Genomic DNA, 25,109 nt, shown 5'->3' on the forward strand with positions numbered 1-25,109 from the left:
TCGATGTTGTCGCCAGTGGTCGGCGGAAGGTGCACGTGCCCGTCGACCTGGGACCGGACCGCAGCGACGCACGGATGCACGCCAAGACCGTAGGATCCTACGCAGTGCCGTAGGGGACCGCACCGCCACTTCCCAGCAAATTAGGGACACTGTTGCTCCTGGGGTATCGGCGAGGACCATTCGCAACCGTCTCCATGAAGCTGGGCTACGGTCCCGCACACCGTTAGGCCGTCTTCCGCTCACGCCCCAACATCGTGCAGCCCGCCTCCAGTGGTGTCGCGACAGGCGTGAATGGAGGGACGAATGGAGACGTGTCGTCTTCAGCGATGAGAGTCGCTTCTGCCTTGGTGCCAATGATGGTCGTATGCGTGTTTGGCGCCGTGCAGGTGAGCGCCACAATCAGGACTGCATACGACCGAGGCACACAGGGCCAACACCCGGCATCATGGTGTGGGGAGCGATCTCCTACACTGGCCGTACACCACTGGTGATCGTCGAGGGGACACTGAATAGTGCACGGTACATCCAAACCGTCATCGAACCCATCGTTCTACCATTCCTAGACCGGCAAGGGAACTTGCTGTTCCAACAGGACAATGCACGTCCGCATGTATCCCGTGCCACCCAACGTGCTCTAGAAGGCGTAAGTCAACTACCCTGGCCAGCAAGATCTCCGGATCTGTCCCCAATTGAGCATGTTTGGGACTGGATGAAGCGTCGTCTCACGCGGTCTGCACGTCCAGCACGAACGCTGGTCCAACTGAGGCGCCAGGTGGAAATGGCATGGCAAGCCGTTCCACAGAACTACATCCAGCATCTCTACGATCGTCTCCATGGGAGAATAGCAGCCTGCATTGCTGCGAAAGGTGGATATACACTGTACTAGTGCCGACATTGTGCATGCTCTGTTGCCTGTGTCTATGTGCCTGTGGTTCTGTCAGTGTGATCATGTGATGTATCTGACCACAGGAATGTGTCAATAAAGTTTCCCCTTCCTGGGACAATGAATTCACGGTGTTCTTATTTCAATTTCCAGGAGTGTAGTTTCCAAGTTATTAGCCGGCCGTAGTGGCCGTGAGGTTAAAGGCGCTGCAGTCTGGAACCACAAGACCGCTACGGTCGCAGGTTCGAATCCTGCCTCGGGCATGGATGTTTGTGATGTCCTTAGGTTAGTTAGGTTTAACTAGTTCTAAGTTCTAGGGGACTAATGACCTCAGAAGTTGAGTCCCATAGTGCTCAGAGCCATTTTTTCCAAGTTATCATTATTTTAATTATTGCGTGCTTTTATTGGCATTCATACTGTGAATGACACTAAAATACACACTTCAAAAAAAGTTTTGCATCACCTCGGTTTCGAGAGTTCCGGAACCTGTACAGAAAATTGGAATAGAGATCAACATAAACATCAAGTGGTTCAAATGGCTCTGAGCACTATGGGACTTAACTGCTGAGGTCATCAGTCCCCTAGAACTTAGAACTAATTAAACCTAACTAACCTAAGGACATCACACACATCCATGCCCGAGGCAGGATTCGAACCTGCGACCGTAGCGGTCGCGCGGTTCCAGACTGTAGCGTCTAGAACCGCTCGGCCACTTCGGCCGGCCATAAACATCACTTCCGCCCTTTTTATTGCTCATGAAAACACACATTGCACGTTGTACCACCATCCAGTGAGATATTCAGAGGTGGTAGTCCAGATTGCTGTACACACTGGTACCTCTAATACCCAGTAGCACATCCTCTTTCATTGATGCATGTCTGTATTCGTCGTGGCATACTGTCCACAAGTTCATCAAGGCACTGTTGGTTCGGATTGTCCCACTCCTCAAAGCTGATTCGTCGTAGATCCGTCAGAGTGGTTGATGGGTCACATCGTCCATAAACAGTCCTTTGCAATCGATCACAGGCACGTTCGATAGGGTTGAAGTCTGGAGAACATGCTGGCCACTCTAGTCGAGTGAGGTGGTTAGCCTGGAGGAAGTCATTCGCAAGATGTGCACGATGGAGGCGCGAATTGTCATCCATGAAGACGAATGCCTCTCCAATATGCTGCCGATATGGTTGCACTATCAGTCGGAGGATGTGAAGAACTGAATGGTTTAAGAATGTTACGGGACTAAGACAAGGAAGTGTGATATCACCACTACTTTTTATAATGGTGACGGATGAAATAGTCAAAGAGACGAAAGAAGCCCATAGAGGGAAGTGGATGAAGCTGTTACTATTTGCTGACGATATTGTGTGCTGGGGAATAAGCAGTAAGGAGGTACAAAAAGAAATAGACATCCTAAATGATGAGGTTGAGAAATATGGAATGAAATTTTGTGTGGAGAAAAACAAGACCATGGTGGTAACCAGAGGGGATAGAGAGGGCAAGGGAAAAATTCATATTACGGGACGGGATATTGAAATGTTGGGCAACTTTAAATATTTGGGAAGTGTATTAATGGGGAATACTCGTTTGGAGACAGAAATTAGCAAAAGAATGCAACAGAGTAGTACGTTTTACCAGTGTGTGAGGGGCTTGGTGTGGGGAAGGGAAGTGCCAATGAGGTGCAGGCTGGTGCTATACAAGACTTACTTCACTCCCACACTAATTTACGGCTCAGAGACTTGGACTATGACAGAGGAGAGGAGGATACAATCCAGTGAAATGAAGTTTCTTAGAAGTATGCTAGGGAAGACGAGGAGAGACAGTGTGAAAAATGAAAATGTTAAGAAAAAACTGGAGTGGAGACGCTGACTGAGAAAATTGAAAAGAATAGATTAAAATGGTTTGGGCATGTGAAGAGGATGCGAGAGGGAAGAATACCAAGAAGAATGATGGAGTTCAAGATTCAGGGAAAGAGGCCAAGAGGAAGACCGATATACAATAAAGATGAGTTTAAGGAGGAGAAACTTGCTATGGAAACAAATTGTGGAAGAAGAATGTTGGAAAGACCGAGTAAAGTGGCGAAATACCATTGATACACCAACCCAACCAGATGATAGATAGAGGGGAAACGAAGATGATGATGATGTATTTTTTTCAGAATATTTTCATCGAAGTATGGTAAAGTTTTGACTTTGCTGAGCCGATTTCCAAAGATGAGCATATCTGAGCTGAACACAGTAAGGAACCTCAAAAATCGTGCCTCGTTCAGCATGGTTTAATCGAAGAGTGTGTTTTCTTTATTCTTTGGGTACGACCACATTTTATATTCATTTGGTGATGATATACGTTTCATAAAACACGATATTTCAAAATATGCGGGACTGTTAATGAAGAACTGGACAATATACGTCGCATATGTATTTTATTGGGACAAAGGAACACGCAGGCTGAATAAGAAGCGACCCCGCAATATAAGTCTGGTCACCGGTAGAATAAAGACGTTACCTTATAGTGGGCACTGAAATTAATCAATGGGTTAGGTGTGTAACTGGATAAAATACAATTTTTGTGTTTCGCATTTATTGTTTGCGAGGCATATTCAGTGGTCTGGAATAAGTTCAAATTTTTCTTTATATTTTTTAGTTTACATTTAGGACGTTGTATGTACAGGTTATAGCCATTTCTGGCATTTTTGCTTTCTTACGATCTAGTAATAATTTAAAGTTCTACTTACAGATTTCGAGTATGCTGATCTACATGTGTTCTTGTTCTTTTATTGCATCTCTTCTTCTTCTGCTTACTGCCATTTGAAATCTCCGCTTTCACACCACTAGAAATTGATTATATCACGTTTGTACAGTACTGCCACCTGTCGAGTGTTACTGCCGAATTTTGAATGTGCTTTTGTGATATCAGTGTGTGTATGAACACACACACATACACACACACACACACACACACACACACACACACACACACACACACAGACTTTTTGTGCTGTGGATGTGTGAATACATGCTTTCTTTATTACGGCCTCATGTAACCAACGGATTTTTTTTATCTTACCACTTCTTTTGCAAGTTTAGTGTAGAGTCTACACTGATGTGTATCTTGTCGTTTATCATGTCTTTTTTTCAGCTGTGCCTTACTGTATATGATAGTTTTCCTACTTTGGTATAGGGCATGGTACGTGGTACTTAATGGAATTAAGAAAAATATGGAAGGGAGGACCCACCAATATAACTTTCTTTTCACACAACCTGTTTATTTAATAATATATAAAGCATTTAAGCATTTAACCATATATAAAGCAATTAACTGTAAAATTTTCTTAAAAAAGGAACAAATTTGCAAAATTCTTTTGGCCTTAAACATTAAGTACAATAAGCTTTTAATCTTTGCAAAAAAATAAAAATCTGAAGTGCTGTATTGCAAAACAGCAAACAAAATGACAATGATTACAAATGGCCAGAACTGCAGCCCGCCCGTTGTCAGGTGAAACCGCGGTGTTTACTACGGCGCTGGACACAGTCTGTCTTATTAAATGCCCTTCGGCAGCATATGAAAACTATGTAAGCACCATTGATGACAAGTGATTCAACTACTCAAAACAAATGACTTAAATTTTAATTTGGAAGCTGTACGTCGAAAGGTTCGAGGTTAAGATGCGCACCTGTGCTTAAAGGTTAAGCAGATTAGCAACAATATGACAATGATAAGGTTTACTTCAAAGCAACCAACCTTTAATTTCAATCGGCAACCAAGGTACGACTGGACCCCAACCCATCCCTTCTGACAGTAGGCTGTTAATGTTTTCAAGATTAAACTGATTGTCAGTTATTAAGACCGCTGTGAAGGAACGTCTTAAAACATCACTTGTGAACACTTATTACAAGAGAACTCACTCGACGGAACCACAAGATCCAGTTAAAATACACCAATAATGACCGGGTCATTAAATACGGAGACGAAAAGCTTAGTACAACAGGTTGGTTCAAATGGCTCTGAGCACCATGCGACTTAACTTCTGAGGTCATCAGTCGCCTAGAACTTAGAACTAATTAAACCTAACTAACCCAAGGACATCACACACATCGAAGCCCGAGGCAGGATTCGAACCTGCGACCGTAGCGTTCGCTCGGTTCCAGACTGTAGAGCCTAGAACCGACACCAGGCTGTTCAGATTATAACTCATGACTGAGAAATGCAATTACAATCAAAGAATAAAACCGGTTAACAGCTAAATCTACCCACAAGCTGCTTCTTTTGTTTAACGGCAACCTGTGATTTAGTTCAATTGTTCCGGCTGTATTTACGACCAAAGAGCCGACCGAGTAAAACTCTGAGGGTCGGGTACAAACCAGAAAGTAATAAGCAGGGCTGGTAGACCATGAAACAAATCACCATGAGGATTACAGAATGTTACTAGCGTTTGTCAGCAAGCAGTTCCTTGTATCAACGGTGCGTCGTAGCGGTTACTGAGTGGTGCCGATGAAAACCGAGTAGGAGAGGGCAGCCAGGCCACGAGTGGTGGTCCAACACGAATGTCACCAACCAACCGACGGAATGTCGGTCTGCTGCTTGTAGTCGACGCTGACGGTGAAGTACTCCGGTATCCCAGCGCAGCTCGTGGCTTCGGCAGCTCGGACCTCGTGGCCACCTCTTGTCGCTACGCTATTGCCAATCCCCAAAGTTCGTGCTTCTCTCTCGGGCCAGCGTACCCCGTATATACAGGGTGAGTGACCTAACGTTACCGCTGGATATATTTCGTAAACCACATCAAATACTGACGAATCGATTCCACAGACCGAATGTGAGGAGAGGGGCTAGTGTAAATGGTTAATACAAACCATAAAAAAAATGCACGGAAGTATGTTTTCTAACACAAACCTACGTTTTTTTAAATGGAACCCCGTTAGTTTTGTTAGCACATCTGAACATATAAACAAATACGTAATCAGTGCCGTTTGTTGCATTGTAAAATGTTAATTACATCCGGAGATATTGTAACCTAAAGTTGACGCTTGAGTACCACTCCTCCGCTGTTCGATCGTGTGTATCGGAGAGCACCGAATTACGTAGGGATCCAAAGGGAACGGTGATGGACCTTAGGTACAGAAGAGACTGGAACAGCACATTACGTCCACATGCTAACACCTTTTTATTGGTCTTTTTCACTGACGCACATGTACATTACCATGAGAGGTGAGGTACACGTACACACGTGGTTTCCGTTTTCAATTACGGAGTGGAATACAGTGTGTCCCAACATGTCAGGCCAATAGATGTTCAATGTGGTGGCCATCATTTGCTGCACACAATTGCAATCTCTGGCTTAGTGAATGTCGTACACGCTGCAGTAGGCAGTAGGTTGTAGGCACATCACGGTACACATTCTCCTTTAACGTACCCCACAGAAAGAAGTCCAGAGGTGTAAGATCAGTAGAACGGGCTGGCCAATTTATGCGTCCTCCACGTCCTATGAAACGCCCATCGAACATCCTGTCAAGGGTCTGAAAGGTGGCTACACTGAGTCACAGCGCCAGAGATTGCGCCAGAGAGCATTATTCAGCCACCTCCACTGGCAATGCTTGTTGAGATGTTGCAGTAGCGTGTCGTAGTTGAGAAGTTGCGGTAGTGAGTTCTTGTCGAGAAGCGGTGGTAGGCAGTGCTTGTCGTGAAGTCGTGGTGGAGAGTGCTTATTGAGATGTAGCAGTAGGCAGTGTTTGTTGAGATGTAGCAGTGGTGAGTCGTTGTTGAGAGTGCTTGTTCAGTTGTTGTCATATTGTTTTGATGGGCTAGACACCAGATGTTGTTGGATTGGGGATGCTGTAATGATCAGAGTGTACTTTTTGTCAATATATATGAAGGTAAAAAAATTCCTTTTTTTATTATTTCAATGTCTTAAACAATAATGCCTCTTGGTCACAGGTTCAGTCAACAAAGCATCTGGCTCGTGTCCTTGTATTAGACTGTATTTCTGGTTTCTATGTGCAATTATAGTATTTCTGGTTTTTTTAATTACTTCAGTATAAATGGTGTTTAAAATATCTGGTCTTATTGAAGAAGAACCATGCCAGATGTGTACGTTGAATCACACTTCCACACACAGAACAGCTACACTTGTGTTTTGTTGTTTCCTAGGTTTTATAGTTGCTGGGGACTTAATTAATTAATTGTGTTAACGGAAGTTTTCTTTCATTCTTTGTTGTTATTCTATGCAGTCAGATTGCGTACTAATACTAGTCAGGGCCAACCGGTTACGAGACTGCGTAACCGGACAGTCAGCTACTAAAATTAAAATTATTTGCATAATAAAATTTAATTAAGCCCCCATGCAGGTCAGCCTAGTGTTAATTGCGGAATGTGCAGGTGCACCATCATTTGATACCACATACGTCGACGCGTTTCCAGTGGGACACACTCTATTCCACTTCGTAATTGAAAACGGAAACCACGTGTGTACGTTTACCTCACCCCTCATGGTAATGTTCATGTGCGTCAGTGGAAAAGACCAATAAAAAGGTGTTAGCATGTGGACGTAGTGTGCTGTTCCCGTCTCTTCTGTACCAAAGGTCCATCACCGTTCCCTTTGGACCCCTACGTAATTCGGTGCTCTCCGATACACACGATCGAACAGCGGAGGAGTGGCACTCAAGCGTCAACTTTAGGATACAATATCTCCGGATGTAATTAACATTTTACAATGCAACAAACGGCACTGATTACGTATTTGTTTATATGTTCAGATGTGCTAAGAAAACGAATGGCGTTCCGTTTAAATAACGTAGGTTTGTGTTAAAAAACATACTTCCGTGCATTTTTTTATGGTTTGTGTTAACCTATTACACTAGCCCCTCTCCTCACATTCGGTCTGTGGAATCGATTCGTCAGTTTTTAATGTGGTTTACGAAATATATCCAGCGGTAACGTTAGGTGACTCATCCTGTATATCGGCAAGCAAAGACCTTCTAAGGACACAACCCACAGATTTCAACTCTTCCTAACAGGTATTGGCAATCGGGCTGCAAGAGGGGTAATCAATACCACACCTGAGCCAGTGACGCCAGACAGAACAGCCTACTAATTCAATGACGCCACGGCTCAAGATATTTGTGATGGTGCATTCTGAGTATTTTCGTGTCTTTTCCATGCACGTATAACAGTGGTTGTTGTGTTTTAAATGCTCTGAAAATGTGCAATGGTATTGATTCATACTTCCAACAACTAATGTGTTCTCTGTACTGTGTTTCAAAATATCTGCATGTCATTTATCTGTACACTACATCACAACTTTTATATTCAAGTTTGTCTATTCCTGATACCTGGAATTTGTCCCTCTTGATCGTTAGCTGGCTTACGTTTATATGGAGGGTTTGCGTAGTTTTGCTGAAGATTAGATGGGTAGATCACATAACTAATGAGGAAGTATTGAATAGGATTGGGGAGAAGAGAAGTTTGTGGCACAACTTGACTAGAAGAAGAGATCGGTTGGTAGAACATGTTCTGAGGCATCAACGGATCACCGATTTAGTATTGGAGGGCAGCGTGGAGGGTAAAAATCGTAGAGGGAGACCAAGAGATGAATACACTAAACAGATACAGAATTATGTAGGTTGCAGTAGGTACTGGGAGATGAAGAAGCTTGCACAGGATAGAGTAGCATGGAGAGTTGCATCAAACCAGTCTCAGGACTGAAGACCACAACAACAACAAGTGTTATTTGGAAGCCCTGTTTCTTTAGTATGTTTTCCACTCTGAATGTAATTTAAGTCTGAAAGTATTAGTGTACTATGTGCTTCTTTTCTGTCCGGTATTGTCATTTTGTGTGTGTGTGTTTTTTGTGTGTGGATTTGTGGGTCTGGGGCCTGTGAGTTTTGCTGCATTCTGATATGTTAAATGTGTTGTTTGTTTTGAATTTGTTTTTCATTTTTTGATTGAGTCTGTGTGTTACATGTGTGTCACACCCATTTTTTCTAGGTGTTTGTTTGGTTTTACTCTTTTCTTTTTCATAGTTTCTCTTGTTAAGAGGCATCCTGTTCATTCTATATAACATGTGTCTTAGTGTTGCAAAATTCATTTTTGGGGGGGGGGGGGGGTTAACTGGAAGTGAAATGTATTATTGTGTCAAGGCCACTGGTTTTCTGGAAATGTTAAATGAATGTTTGTCGTTTTCTTTTATTATCGTTATGTCAAGAAAATTTATTTGATCCTCTGTTTCTTTTTCAAGTGTGAATTATATGTTATGACGTGTTTTGTTGATGAGTTCATCTATTCTTTTCATTTGCCTCATTTACGGGAGAAATAATGTTATCCATATATCTGTACCAATATATGACTTTAAATACAACAGTAAGTATTTTTCAAACACGTGGTCCTCTGAATGACTGAGAAAAATATTAGATAAAGTTCCTGATACTGGGGATCCCATAGATAGCCCATCGCTTTCCAAACAATATTCATCCTCAAACTGAAAGTACTCTTGTTCAGTAATGAATTGTTATTACTCTGTAATGAGGTAGCTATGGGATGTGAGATGATTTCTATTGTTTCTGTGATAGGGATAGAAGTGTTGAATGAAATTAGTAATGATATGTGTGATACCTCTATATTCTATCTGTGTTCTGCTGGGTCTCCTGTGTTTATCACTGGTTTGATTTCTGTATTGTAGAGTGTTGTTATTATTTTTGGGACATGTTTGGCCACGTGGTAAATTAGGGCTTTCCTAAAATTTATAACTGGTTTCACTGGTGTATTGTGTTTCTGTATGTTTAGTCAGTGTTTGACGGTTTTTCTATGTTATGTAGTATTTTTGTTTATATTTGGGTGCATGTTCAATGTTTTGAAGTGTTCTTTTCAAATTTGTCTGAAGTCGTGTGGTTGGGTCTGATTTCAATATTTGTATAGCTTTGCCTCTATGAATTCTTTGATTTTTATGATGTATTGTTCTTTGTACATAAGTACTGTTACATTTCCCTAGTCTACCGTCGTTTTTATGATGTTAATAACCAATAACTTTTGTTTCAACATTTTCAGTTTGGCTGCGTCCATGTGGTTGTTCTTATTGTATTTATGCTGTGTTTGTTTCATGATGCCCTTTATTTCTTTTTTTTACTAGTTCTCTTGTTAATCATATGTTTATTTCACGACTGTTTTGTTGTTCCTTGTGTTTAGGATGTGTTTCGTTTCGAGATTTCTGTGTATTGCTTGTTTAATCTGCTGTTGGTACAACGCTCCAATCCTTTTTCCAAGAGCAGTTTTTCTTTTCCGTGTAGTTCTGTCTTTGTCAGGTTTACTAAATACAGATGAAATGTATGTTGATGTTCTTGTGGTTTCTCATTTCAAATGCTAGTGTATGTTTATGTCTCTTTTGTTGTTGGTCTCATTAATTTTGAGTTTACGCTTGTTTTGTTTATGTTTCACTGCTGTGTATGTATTAAGTTTTTTCTATGCATGCCATGAGCGTTGTGGGATTTCCTATGTGGTGTGCTAACTGCAAATGAATCTCATACAGTATCCTATTCAGGTACGATATTTCGAATATAGCATCTTAATTTCATTTAGTAATCTATATCTTTCTGGATGTGTTTTCAGCTTTGGTGACACGCTAGACCTGTTTCATAGTTTGCATAATTATAACTCGGAATTAAGTTGTTCCTCTTGCAAATTGGGTTGAATTTTATGTGCTGTATCGTCTTGAAGAGCCTCAGATGTATTTTCTTTAACTTCTTGTACATATTGACAAGGAATGCTTGGGGCAGTTGTAGCAACATCTTAAACTGGGTTGTTGTCTTTGGTATGTTTGTCGTCCTATTATATTCATATTTTGTTATTTCATGTTACCAAAGGTCCGTACTTGAAAGAGATTATCATTCAATCGTATCTCGTGGTAAGACACGCAGGTTTTGCATGCGAATAGATAATGTCATTGTTGTTTAGGATAAGCGATTTATTTTCTAAGCATTCTTTCGAGCGGTTCTGGGAATCTGAGGTCATGCACTTTCCTTACGAGTAAAGTAAAAGGGTTGGAGGAGATATGCGAAACTAAGGTAAAACAAAATACAATAGGTACGCCATTTGAAATGTTAGTATGCGTGTGTAAATGTCAAAGAATGCTCTTTCACCGTTTTTATTACGATCGTTTTTAGCCAAGTATTACTTTACCAACAAAATGAAACAAAAATGGGTGCCAGAGGGCTATGGGTGACCGTGTTGATGAAATAGGAAGTTTGTGATACTGTGTCTAACTTCATCGCGAAATAATTAATAGTCCTGAAAATAACAAACTTACGTATTCATATAATCACTATTTATGCTTGTAAATAAGCATGGAAGCACGAATAGCTGTATTAATGAATATTTGTTCACAGATGACCAGACTTCAAACCATGGGCTGCTTGACCGAAACTGATTGTCTGGAAGTAAATATACATTACAAGAAGTTTTGATGCTTCCGTGTTGCCGTTCATTAAACAAGAGTACGTTGAAGCTGTGAATCACAGTCTACAGAAAAATGTTATTGCTTCTGTCCCGCTATGGACACACCGTGACAGCACGGCGGACACATTCGTGACTGAGGCTGCACATGGAACCGCGATTTCCCCTTCGCGAACAAGCGACTGCCCCCCCCCCTCCCCCCTCCTGCCCGTCCCACCCACCCAGTCTAAAAGGGCCCGGCAATCCCGTGAGTTGCGTGTTTCCCGCAACAAAGTGGACACGTGTAGTCGGCAGCCATTGCCTCCTGTCCACCGCCCCCAAAATTAATTTTTGTCCCGCCAGCTCGAACCCCTGCTACACAACGCTAGGCTGCGGTTTTTCTTCTTTTTTTTTATTTTCAATTTTATTCCGCGAACTATGCGGGCCGCCAGGCAGTAGCCATTACCAGCAGGTGTTCCGCAGGACGGACAGGGCAAAACAATGCACCACAGCACTCGACCCCAGATGCGAGGAGAACTCGATAGGCTTTGTACTGCAAGTAAACTCCGAGCGACGGAGCCGCCACAGCAGTGTTTCCTGCATAGTTTTTCTGAACCCTCACGCCACCTGCGTTCCTGGCACGCCTTGCCTCTGTCCCTCAGTACCTCTCTGTCCCTCCTCCTAATCCGACCTACTCTCCTTTAGAGTCTCTTTCCCGAGCGTTGCAGATTGTAACTCAGGCTTTTGTTGTTTAAAAACGTGAAGAATAGTGGCGAAGTGCAGTAGAGTTTCAGATCGTATCATCACTTGACATACGATTGTAAGTGTAGTAAGAACAGATCGAGAGGTACGGGGACTCGGAATACATATTACAACCATGAAACAGTAGCGTACATTAACTTGGCAATAATTAGCAAACGTTAAATAAAAATCGCTTACTGCTCATCAAGTTCTAACCCCTGTTGCTGTAAAGACGTTGTGTCTCCCGTTTACAGTTTTGTTTGCTTTCTTCCATATTCTTGTCATTTTGAGGCATTTCAAGAACTGGTTTTTGTCCCTCTTATAATTGTACTTTTCCCTCGTTCCCTCTGCGTCGAAGACATCTCTGAAAAATTTATTATTTACTGTGTTTGGCTACAGCTATTCCGTTGTAACTTCCACAGAGGAGTACACTGCAGACAAAACATGTAGAAAATACTTGTTACTACACACCAATTTATCTTCAGAATGTTTTGTTATCAACTATGTTTCCTCTTAACATTGGCCTAGAAGTTTTATCTTTCACTTTTCGATTTTCTTAACGAGTTGTGTTTTCTCATTTATTTCTTTTGAGGTTGATTTGGTTTGCCTTAGGTTATAAGGTTACAAAAGGGATCAGTTATTTCAATATAGGTGTCACGGCATGAGGTATCGAACAGTTCATTTATAGTTTGTCGAGGCACGGTTTACAGAGAAGCTGTTTCATAGTTTCCAGGACTCACGCTATGGCACATTTCATATATGTGTGGTTCTTTCTGTCTAACTTTTGTCGTGTGTTGCCATAAAATTACACCTTCTATCCTCCTCCCCCCTCCCCCCCCCCCCCGTTCTCCTCCTCATTCCAGAGTAGCGTTTACACTTAACGCCTTCAGTTATTTGTTGGATATATCGCAATCTCTGATCACTCCTGCTGTGTTTACCTTCTACAGCTCATTCTATCAGCGAGAAATTACGCCACGATGCCTTATCAGATGTCCTATCATTTAGCCCTTCCTTCTTTTCAGTGTTTTCCACCTATTCCTATGGAGACTACAATTTCTAATGTAATCACTCCACCTATTTTTCAGTACTCTCCTGCAATACCACGTATGAAAAACACAAATGTCATATTTAGTATGTTAATGAGACATCATTGCAGGGAAGACAAACGGTGTATCTGATATTGAAAATGAGTTTTTTAAAAATATTTCTATTTTAATTTTAGTTGTTTTTCAGTTCTCACTGACAATACACTCGCTGCTTCGCAAGTAAACCCTTGAGCCAGAAAATGCAGGCTGACAGAAAGCAGAAGTAAAATTTGTGGAATCTCATAATCGACAGGAGAAGCACAACAAAAATGAGGGTTTGTTGCTCACTAACTGCCAAAGAAGTGTACTCTAGTAAGTGGAATTACTTGGAAAGATTGCGAAATTAATTCGCTGACTCCTTTACGTCTACTATCCTATAGCAACACATGACCATTTATGGAAGTTTGGGTCGGTCAGCGGGGCGTGTATAATTAGACGAAGTGGTTAAAACGACCGCACGCGATAAGTAGCAAATCCGGGTTCGAGACCCTATCCGGTACAAATTTTCATGTTATGAATATTGCATAAGACGGTGTGTGACTATTGGTTGTAGGATTGATCAGGGACATTTGGCTGCCACAATTCGTATGAGGTACTTCAGCGCCAAAACTGTTGCAGTGTGTAAATCACTGTCAGTCGGAGCCAAGTGCTTCTAGCTCATGAGGTCCAGTCCAATCCAGGTAGCAAATACGTAAAGACTCAGAAATTTCCATTCGTGTAATTGCAATATCTTTGATATCTAATTCTAATTTTAGTGACTGAACTTTGTTAAAGGCTTAGCAATGTAAGGCGTGACTGAAATTAACTACCTATAGGGTAAAACAGAACTTTGTACGCAGATAAAAGAACCGCAGTGTGGTGTATTTACTTTTCTTTTTAGCTAGCACACCTAATGCATTTATTTTGTACAAGGATTGTAAACGCCGCTCTTAGCTGAGGTTGTAATTAATAAATATTAGCTTCACAAAGTGATGCCATAACTAACTAAATACATCACTACAAACTGGAGTGCAGAATGGAGCCTTAAGAAAATTCATCAATACATAAGTGACGCACATTGCGGGATTAGAATGTTTAACTTAGATTGTTATTACACAGACAGCTGTGGCGAGAAATGCAATAAACTGTACGCAATCGAATTCAAACACGGAACATGGTCATAGATGTCACGGCTGATGTTAACAACAGTCTCATTGCTGCTAACATTTACTGCAGCTAATGGTCTGGATTGTTATCACCAAACGAACAGAACACTAAGTAGATAACGTTAAATTATAGAACCTAAAGAGCTACGAGTGACTACACGTATTTTGTATAACAATCATAAAACGTACAAACATGCCGATAAATAGTGTCTTTTTTAAGAAGGACTCGCATATTGACGAATCCTTTTCACAATGTGGGATAATGCGTAAGTGGCTATTACTTGTATGCGCTTTCTGTCCGTCGGGTTGCACGTTTTTAACGCGTCAAAAGAAAGAATTGTTCGGCAATCCAACAGTACGTGATGAGTAGTAGCTGAACGGATGACACGAGAATTTCCTTATCGTAAGTATTCCGGCGCAGACCCTCCACTGACGTCAGCCTGATGGACTGCTAATACCGGTAACATGTGATAAGACGGAAATTGATACCATCTTTAATAATGAATTCTGTTGGCACCTTTTGCAAATGATTCATTAGGTTGCAGGAAATCTGGACACGAAATCAGGTAATTAGGGTGTAAAGCAAGCACTGTTGGAGTTGTGCAACTGTTTTGTTAATTACCAGGAAGTGCAGACAATAAACTCAATTACCTGTATCATTACCGCTAATTAATAGTATTGTTCACGTGTCAGAGATTACACAACTGCGTACGAATCGCGCTCAGTGTTAATATATGAGCCGCTGTACTTCCTGTAATAGAAGGATCATCTGTTTTATTTATAGTCTCCTACTGAAAGAGAAAGATTTCGAGGAAAAATTACCTCAAGTTACTGAGATACTACCTATAACAAGAGAAAATATTTTACTATGGGTCGAAATGACATACCACCAAATTTCTTCCATATGAAATGTCATAAAAGTTAAACATTGAATATTACGAAATTTTATCTCAGTGAGGTTTTGTTGTCTCTCCACATTAATTTTAACGACTGAGAGGCAAAAAGCATCGTATTATAATTGTTGAACTCTTGAACTTCCGCACTTCTTTCATTGGAGTGATATAAGTAGTTTTCAAAAGACATTACTGAAAAATTTGCTCCTGAGTGCAGAATGATTAGACTGCCGTCAACGTGCACTTCGCGCACCTGGAAGACCAGCGAAGACAAGATAAAAGAAATTAGGACTCCTAGGTAGGCATATATGCAATCGTTTTCCCCTCGCTCCATTTGTGAGTGGAACAGGAAGAGGAAGTGACTAGTAGTGGTGCAAGGTACGCTCTACCTTGCAGCGTTTGGCGGCTTGGGAGAAGGTCTGCATGTACTAAGAAAAGTACTGTGGGTTTCATCGGAATCAAAGGCACACTTCGTATCTTGTCTTTTCTGTGAAGACCGGATGATGAAAATTTTCCGTGCGACTACTAGATTAAGAACAGTATTTATTCATCACACCAACAGCTTGTACCCCTTGTCTGCCTGAAACTGTATGTACATCAACTACTGGCACAAATTTTATAGCATTAACCAATGTATTACCCCAACCTTTAGGCAGCTAATATATGTAACATGTAATCTTAAGACCCCTTCCCATGTAAATGTTTGCTCTCATATAATCACTCTTTCCACCCTCTCTCTCTCTCTCTCCCTCTCTCTCTCTCTCTCTCTCTCTCTCTCTCTCTCTCTCTTCCTCTTCCTATCCTTCTGCCTTCAGCCTCTCACATCTGTCTATTAATCCCAATCAAATTGTGTCATCTATGTATGATTTTACTGCTGTAGCCAATATGATTATTATACTTCAAGTCTGTAACATTTCACCTGATTGTTATTAACAAGTACGAAGTTTAAGCCATTTTAACATTTCACCCGATTGTATAAACGAGTACGAATGTGAAACTGTTTTAACTTGTCAAAATTGGATTTATATGCCACCTGAAGTACACACACATATATTCGACACCTCAAAACAAACGCCTCCAAATGCTTTAAACAATTATTCTGTAATAATGTCGTTACGATGTATATTCTTTGCACTTTGCAATTATGTCTTCTCTTCTGCTATACGAACCTTGCACCCAGCAGATTCCAGACGCCATATTTGTTTACAAATGTGACAGTATACATGTGATGTGTTACGACAGCGAAAGGAACCTGTGACCAATGGAGGTACTATAGTTTACTTATTTTATGTTTACCATTAGATATCAGTTTAATTTTTTGTCAGAAGAAATCCAAAACCGTGTTGTGAAATAGTGTCTTGTTTTTCCACTAGGCAGTGCCACAAGTTCCTCCAAAATATCGTAACATAACACACACACACAAGTGTCATACTAACTAATGTAAATCCACCCGATGATGGAGGTTTAAACCTTTGAAACGCGTCGTGGAAATAAATAAAACGGTGACTGGTAACAGTAAATCTGTTGTTTCATTTAATGTCAATAACAGTCACTGTAAAGCCTAACCGAAAAATGTTCACATTTAAAGCTAGAGAAATAAATTTTCACCGTTGGTGGCAAGGATGGGATGCATGTGTGTGTGTGTGTGTGTGTGTGTGTGTGCGTGTGCGTGTGTGTGTGGAGGGGGCCGAGGGTGGCGAGATGGACGACGGGAACGGGCGGAGTGGAACTTATAACACCCCAATTACAGAAACCCTAATAAACAACTCTTTGTTGTAAAAGAAATAGGAAAATTAGTCATCTTGACAGTGACGGCAGCTACTGACGAAAAATTTTACACTTATGATAACAGGAATGTCATGTGAATAATGATATTTATCATGAGACAGAGACTGAAAGAAAAAACACGATAAGATAAGCAACAAAAACATCAAAGAAAGAATTGCAAAATAATTAATAACGAAGGTTAAAGCACAGATGATATATTGGCCAAAGATAACATTTACCATAGAAGAGAGTTGTAGCCGCACCGAAAAGGAAGTTCAATGTCACTACAACGTAACTCGCAAATGGAAATGTTAGCTTCAGTTCCTATCTAGTCACTCTCTAGTACAATTGCGATAGTAGCATGCATGTAACCGCTACTAGATTGTTTTAAGCTAATAGGAAGTTTGAAAGTTTTGGGATATACGAGGTGCATTCAAGTTCTAAGGACTCCGATTTTTTTTATAATTAACTACTCACCCGAAATCGATGAAACTGGCGTTAATTCTCGACGTAATCGCCCTGCAGACGTACACATTTTTCACAACGCTGACGCCATGATTCCATGGCAGCGGCGAAGGCTTCTTTAGGAGTCTGTTTTGACCACTGGAAAATCGCTGAGGCAATAGCAGCACGGCTGGTGAATGTGCGGCCACGGAGAGTGTCTTTCATTGTTGGAAAAAGCCAAAAGTCACTAGGAGCCAGGTCAGGTGAGTAGGGAGCATGAGGAATCACTTCAAAGTTGTTATCACAAAGAAACTGTTGCATAACGTTAGCTTGATGTGTGGGTGCGTTGTCTTGGTGAAACAGCACACGCGCAGCCCTTCCCGGACGTTTTTGTTGCAGTGCAGGAAGGAATTTGTTCTTCAAAACATTTTCGTAGGATGCACCTGTTACCGTAGTGCCCTTTGGAACGCAATGGGTAAGGATTACGCCCTCGATGTCCCAGAACATGGACACCATCATTTTTTCAGCACTGGCGGTTACCCGAAATTTTTGGTGGCGGTGAATCTGTGTGTTTCGGTTTGTTGTCACACAATGTTCTGCCTTCATTAAACTGTCGCACCCATGAACGCACTTTCGACACATCCATAACTCCATCACCACATGTCTTCTTCAACTGTCAATGAATTTCAATTGGTTTCACACCACGCAAATTCAGAAAACGAATGATTGCACGCTGTTCAAGTAAGGAAAACGTCGCCATTTTAAATATTTATAACAGTTCTCATTCTCGCCGCTGGCGGTAAAATTACCTCTGCTGTACGGTGCTGCCATCTCTGGGACGTATTGACAATGAACGCGGCCTCATTTTAAAACAATGCACATGTTTCTATCTCTTTCCAGTCCGGAGACAAAAAATCGGAGGCCTTAGAACTTGAATGCACCTCGTAGACTGAAGTATTATTCAGAAGTCATATTGAAGCAAAGTCATCTTTACCGTTGGCAAGAGAACGGGATACGGAGATTCGCGACGAAATTAAATTGTGTGAGATTAGTGATGGGGCTTAGCCTTTGTGATACTGAATAAGCACGAACATTCAAGGACATTGAAAAGAAAGATCGCCGAAAAAAAACAATTATTTGTTTCGAGTAGGTAACAAACAAACACGAAGAACGTACAATTGTGCCAAGTTGTGAGAAGTTATCGTCAACGGCAGTTACTGATGCAAATTGAAGTAATTCCCTGAGTTACAAATCGGTGTGCGTGCTCAGTGTAGGGAAAATTAATTACAAGGAACAATAAAATTGAATTCAAACTTTAATTCTTCGTGTCACCTACATAACTGAACAGACATTATCATGTGTGTTAGTGAAAATTAATTGACTATTAGAATATTATGAAGTGAAAAGTGAATTCATGGTTATTTAACAGTGAACAGTCATCGATTTGTCCCAAGATTACGACGCATTCTGAACATTGCTTAAGTATATGTTGTCTCTGGAATTACATCGTGTAGTTATTGAACACGCGACGTCGCGACGTCTTGACGACGGAATAACAAATTATTATCTTATTATCCTCGCAATTCCATAATGTGGCCACGACTTGGGTGATGGATTAAGGATTAACGACTTTATATTATTAATATTCAACATCCATTTTCTTACTTGGCATAATAAAAAGAAGAACTACAGTTAGCCAGTTCGCGCAAGCTGAAAGGTCTGTCGGGGACTCACAACAAAAGAGAACTAACTGGTGGTCATCATTAGGTCAAAGGAGTCATCGTTTCATCGAGTGGTGCAACTGACGCGTTTATCAGTGAAGAAACAAGAGCGGCTGACACATTCTGAGGCGCTGCCCTATCGAAATATTGACATTAATCACGAAAAACGGTATCTGAAATATGACAAAACCAAGCGAGGAGTTTGTGTTTTTCTTCTAGTTACAGGGTGGCGTTGTTGTAAGCGACGGACACCGTTCCACGACATACCGGCTCGGACAACCACCACCACCACCACCACCACCACCACCGAGTCGTGTACAACTCTAAGAAGACTCTGACGCCACAAACTGTAATACTGTATAAACATTCATTATTTCATGAAACCCGTAATTGATAGTATTATGTTCTTCCGTAGCCCATGAGAAATGGAAAACATACTGGACAATATGTGCTGATGCGACAATATTTCGAGTTTAATGACATCATAGCTGAGACCGTGAGAACCAAGTACATAAAAAATGAGGTTGCAAGTACGCGAAGAAGCGGCGGTAAACCTTCAACGCCATCATGTAATCGAGCTGTGAACTTGGGACGGTAATCTGCCATTGTTATTTGTGTACGTAAATATTTGCCTACTGTTAACTGGTTGGAACAATAAAATGAATGAAAGATTCCTTTGCAAATGAGTCTTTTCTAATGGCTGTGTGCCACAGTAATGTAATGTAATAGTTTTACTCTTAAATCTGCCAGCTATTAACAGCTGTTCTATTTGATAGGAAGGAGTATGTAAACTCCGTGGTTTTAGGTGTAGCAAGGGAAGAGGTATCGGGAAAAATACTATAGCTTGCAAAAGGTGGGGCAGAAGATTTAATTTTTTTAACTCGTTCATATGGTTGGAAACATTGGAAAGCCAAGTTTTGTCACCAAAATCTATGTTGGCTAAACTTTCTGTAGTCCAAAAGCTTAGAAAATTTCGGACATATTTCAGTTTTTTTTAATGTTTCTTGTGCTTCTAGGGTTTGATGATTATTTCCTTTCTAAAAGACCACAAAATTCTCTACAAATGTGATTGCTTCAGCTTTTTCCAGCGCCCAGTACCAAGGGTGCTACAGTTCGTGAAAAAGAATGGTTTTTCAAAGTTTGCGCAAAATGACAAAATGCCAAGTTTTTGAGCACTTTTACTTCATTTCCTGTTCAGATAGTAAAAGTGTATTATACGTTACACATCTCACTTTGCAGCATGGCCAGCATTTATAGCACCGCTGTCCGCAGCTCGTGGTCGTGCGGTAGCGTTCTCGCTTCTCACGGCCGGGTACCCGGGTTCGATTCCCGGCGGGGTCAGGGATTTTCTCTGCCTCGTGATGACTGGGTGTTGTGTGATGTCCTTAGGTTAGTTAGGTTTAAGTAGTTCTAAGTTCTAGGGGACTGATGACCATAGATGTTAAGTCCCATAGTGCTCAGAGCCATTTGAACCATTTTTATAGCATCGCTGACATGTGTTTTACGAAGCAAAGGGAATAAGAATTAAAAGCGTTTCCGAAATACGTACTTGTAACTTACCCAGTGTCTCTATTCTCGGAAAGACATACGAAAAGGAATAAAGTCTTCATTCTACAACGCCTTTGTTCCATTGAAGGATGTGGTCTCAATTTTTTGGCGTTTTTGAATGTGCTTTATACACAAATTAATTTTGGCATTGAAATGTTTCCTTCAAATCAGTAGCCCAAAGTCATGTTTCTTACCTGCAGCATCATTTTGGATCTCAGTTTGCTAATGTATTTGATGAGTACCACTGCCTGGAAGAGTAATGTAGGACAAAGGGTGCTGAGAAAATTCGTAAGTCTAGAAAACATTCTTCTGTTGAAACGGTAGTCGAATCAGAGAACGACAAGTTGTGTATGACGAATGGAATAAGAATCGCTTGATCATACTTCTTAATTTCTTGAGTGTAGAACTGAGGTAGACCGGGTCCAAGATGATGCTGCCTTTATGATTGATAACATCTGCCATTGCAGCAATCAAAGATTTTGGAAGTGTGAGGTCATGTTGACCTCCCTGTGCTCATGGCTGGTTTAGGACAAGGGGCAAAATGAATTTCTGCAACATTATTAAGAAACAGGAATATCTGAACTCTGCACTTGGTACGTTCAAAACATCAGACGCAACACGTGAAGAAATAATAGCAGCTGGAGAACTATTTATTATCTCACAAACTGTCGAACCTGGCGATGCCCAGGTATGCATTTTTCCAGTTTTCTGTTAGAAATGAAAACAAAAAATACACTGATTGTAGCGTAATATCACGGACAGTTTCTGTCTACAACGCGATTTTGCAAACTTGTGTATGGCAGCGCCTCGTCATACCTCTACAGATGACGATAGTTTTCGCCTACTGCCAACTGCACACAAAAGTGCTGCCAGGTGTGGGGATTTCCTTAGGATGAATCGACTGCAGAAGTGTCGTAGTAGCAAAGAATAAATATATTAACACTTCATGCATGATACGGCATTTTTTCACGCATCTCAGTGTTTATGACGTCGCATGTCTTGAACTATGTGTCGTTCAATGACACATCTGTGTAGGTAAATTCATCAGCTTAAGTGGATACTGTCTGCAAAATGTGCAGCGAAGAGAGTTAGTGGCACAGAAGTAACAAATAAATTTAAACGTCATACACGATGCGACAGTTTTTCACCCATCTCATTGTTTATGAGGTCATATCTCCTGATATATAATAGGTAGGTGGTTCTTACCCAGTCAGCGATTGTTGACAGACAGTAAGAGATATGTGTACCAAGTTTGATTGAAATCGGTACAGTGGTTTAGAAGCAAATAGCTCAGTGCAAATCGTATATATATACTACTGGCCATTAAAATTGCTACACCAAGAAGAAATGCAGATTATAAACGGGTATTCATTGGACAAATATATTATACTAGAATTGACATGTGATTACATTTTCACGCAATTTGGGTGCATAGATCCTGAGAAATCTGTACCCAGAACAACCACCTCTGGCCGTAAGAACGGCCTTGATACGCTTGGGCATTGAGTCAATCAGAGCTTGGATGGCGTGTACAGGTATAGCTGCCCATGCAGCTTCAACACGATACCACAGTTCATCAAGAGTAGTGATTGGCGTATTGTGACGAGCCAGTTGCTCGGCCACCATTGATCAGACGTTTTCAATTGGGGAGAGATCTGGAGAATGTGCTGGCCAGGGCAGCAGTCGAACATTTTCTGTATCCAGTTAGGCCCGTACAGGACCTGCAACATGCGGTCGTGCATTATGCATCCTGCTGAAATGTAGGGTTTCGCAGGGATCGAATGAGGGGTAGAGCCACGTGTCGTAACACATCTGAAATGTAACGTCCACTGTTCAAAGTGCCGTGAATGCGAACAAGAGGTGACCTAGACGTGTAACCAATGGCACCCCATACCATCACGCCGGGCGATACGCTAGTATGGCGATGAGGAATACACGTTTCCAATCTGCGTTCACGGGGATGTCGCCAAACACGGATGCGACCATCATGATGCTGTAAACATAACCTGGATTCAAACGAAAATATGACGTTTGTCCTTTCGTGCACCCTGGTTTGTCGTTGAGTACACCATCGCAGGCGCTCCTGTTTGTGATGCAGTGTCAAGGGTAACCGCAGCCCTTGTCTCATAGTCCATGCTGCTGCAAACGTCGTCGAACTGTTCGTGCAGATGGTTGTTGTCTTGCAAACGTCCCCATCTGTTGCCTCAGGGATCGAGACCTGGCTGCACGATCCGTTACAGCCATGCGGATAAGATGCCTGTCATCTCGACTGCTAGTGATACGAGGCCGTTGGGATCCAGCACGGCGTTCCGTATTACCCTCCTGAACCCACCGATTCTATATTCTGCTAACAGTCATTGGATCTCGACCAACGCGAGCAGCAATGTCGCGCTACGATAAACCGCAATCGCGATAGGCTACAATCCGACCGTTATCAAAGCCGGAAACGTGATGGTACGCATTTCGCTTCCGTACACGAGGCATCACAACAATGTTTCACCAGGCAACGCCGGTCAACTGCCGTTTGTGTATGAGAAATCGGTTGGAAACTTTTCTAATGTCAGCACGTTGCAGTTTTCGCCACCGGCGCCAACGTTGTGTGAATGCTCTGAAAAGCTAATCATTTGCATATCGCAGCTTCTTCTTCCTGTCGGTTAAATTTCGCGTCTGTAGCACGTTATCTTTGTGGTGTGGCAATTTTAATGGCCAGTAGTATATATATATATATATATATATATATATATATATATATATATATATATATATATAGTGGAGGTATCAGCACTTCCCAGACACGCTATATGATTTGCATTAGGCTACCAGCTATTCGCCAAGTCTGCCAGAAAACGCAAATTGAATCTTGTAGTTGCCACTCACAAAAAATGCTGCACAACATCATTCTTTAAGATGTTACCAGCAGGTCTAAAGTTTGGCAGGAAACTGTAGGCCATCTGAGAAACTGGAGTGGACTCTCAGTAATCACTATCCAAGGCCTGTTGTGATAAGATACAGCACCTGAGTCAGTTTTTCACGTTGTTTCGTGCTCATGTAAGTTCAGCTGTGGCGGAAATTTTCCTGCAGAAAAACACGCTTGAAGTGTTCTTCCATTTGCAATAACTGCAGTGGAGTCATCTGTGAAAACGTGCCAAAATTGTTATATGAAAGAAGTGAAGAAGAACTACATTTTGTAAAAATTATTGAGGAAAGGTATGTAGAAATTAACAGACTGGAAGAGTCCGGGTCACCGTTGGAACAAAAGGTCAATCTGGAATCCACCCAATCTACTTACCCTGATTCTACTACTCAAGGCATTTCCGGTGTCATCGAGGAACTTGGCTCATTAGTACATTGGAAGTGATTCCTATGTCCAGCTCAAGTACGCTAAAGGTTGAAGTGCACTGTCAGAAGTATTACGCATCCAGAAGAGATAATGACGTTAGTAAACGTCAGTGCCTCTTTAATTGTAATAAAGCTACCTACGTTTCATTTGTATTGCACGGTGTCTTTATACAATTATAATTAGCTACCTATTTCGGTTTCCCTCTTTCACCTAATAGTAGTTTGATTTTCTGTCTTTGGTTATTTAATATATAGCAAAATGAGTAAATGATATAGACTTATAAAAGTGCTGGAATCAGGGATGAAATGCCCTTCAGCTTAATTTCGACTTGTGATGTACTAACCATAACAGATGGATGCCCAGGAAGCAACTGATTGCACGCTAAGTAACAGAATACCGCAAACTGAGATATTCAGTTCCTGTGCTTAACATAATACGTAATATATTTCTACTAGATAGAAAGAAACGGAAATAAAAGTGCTCAAAAACTTGGTATTTTGTGATTTTGCAGAAAGCTTTCAAAAATCATTGTTTTTTGACGAAAAGGTTGTAGTAATCAAATTTGTAGAGAATTTTATTCTAGTTCAAAAAGGAAAGAGACGTCAAAACGCTAGGAGCACAAGAAACAGATTAATTGAAGAACTAAAAAGTTCGTAATTTTTTAAGTTTTTTGACACCAGAAACTTTGGCAATATAAATTTCGTTGGAAAAACTTGGTTTTCCGATCTTTCCAATCACATGAACCTGTTAAAAAAATAAAATCTTCCACCCCACCATTTACATGGACTATTCTTACGTGTTAGGTTCCATTGGAAGGTTTGAGAAGGGGGAACCATTAAAACATGAGTCACGCATTTATTTCATGGTTCATCTCACCGCTTAACACATATAGAAATTTTGTAAGGACCACGCAGATAAGAGGAATTAAGGATCATACGGAAGCGTATATATAGCCGATTTTCCCTCGCTCTTAATGCGAGTGCAACGGGGAAGGAAATTACTAGTAGTGGTACGACGTACCCTCCGCCACGCACTGTACAGTGGATTGCGGAGTGTATATGTGTGTGTAGACGTTGATATATATATGTTCAGATGGCAGTAAGCCATTGCTGCGGGGTGAACGCTCCGTACT

Source organism: Schistocerca cancellata, chromosome 2 (assembly GCF_023864275.1).
Source record: "Schistocerca cancellata isolate TAMUIC-IGC-003103 chromosome 2, iqSchCanc2.1, whole genome shotgun sequence".
Lineage (NCBI taxonomy): Eukaryota > Metazoa > Arthropoda > Insecta > Orthoptera > Acrididae > Schistocerca > Schistocerca cancellata.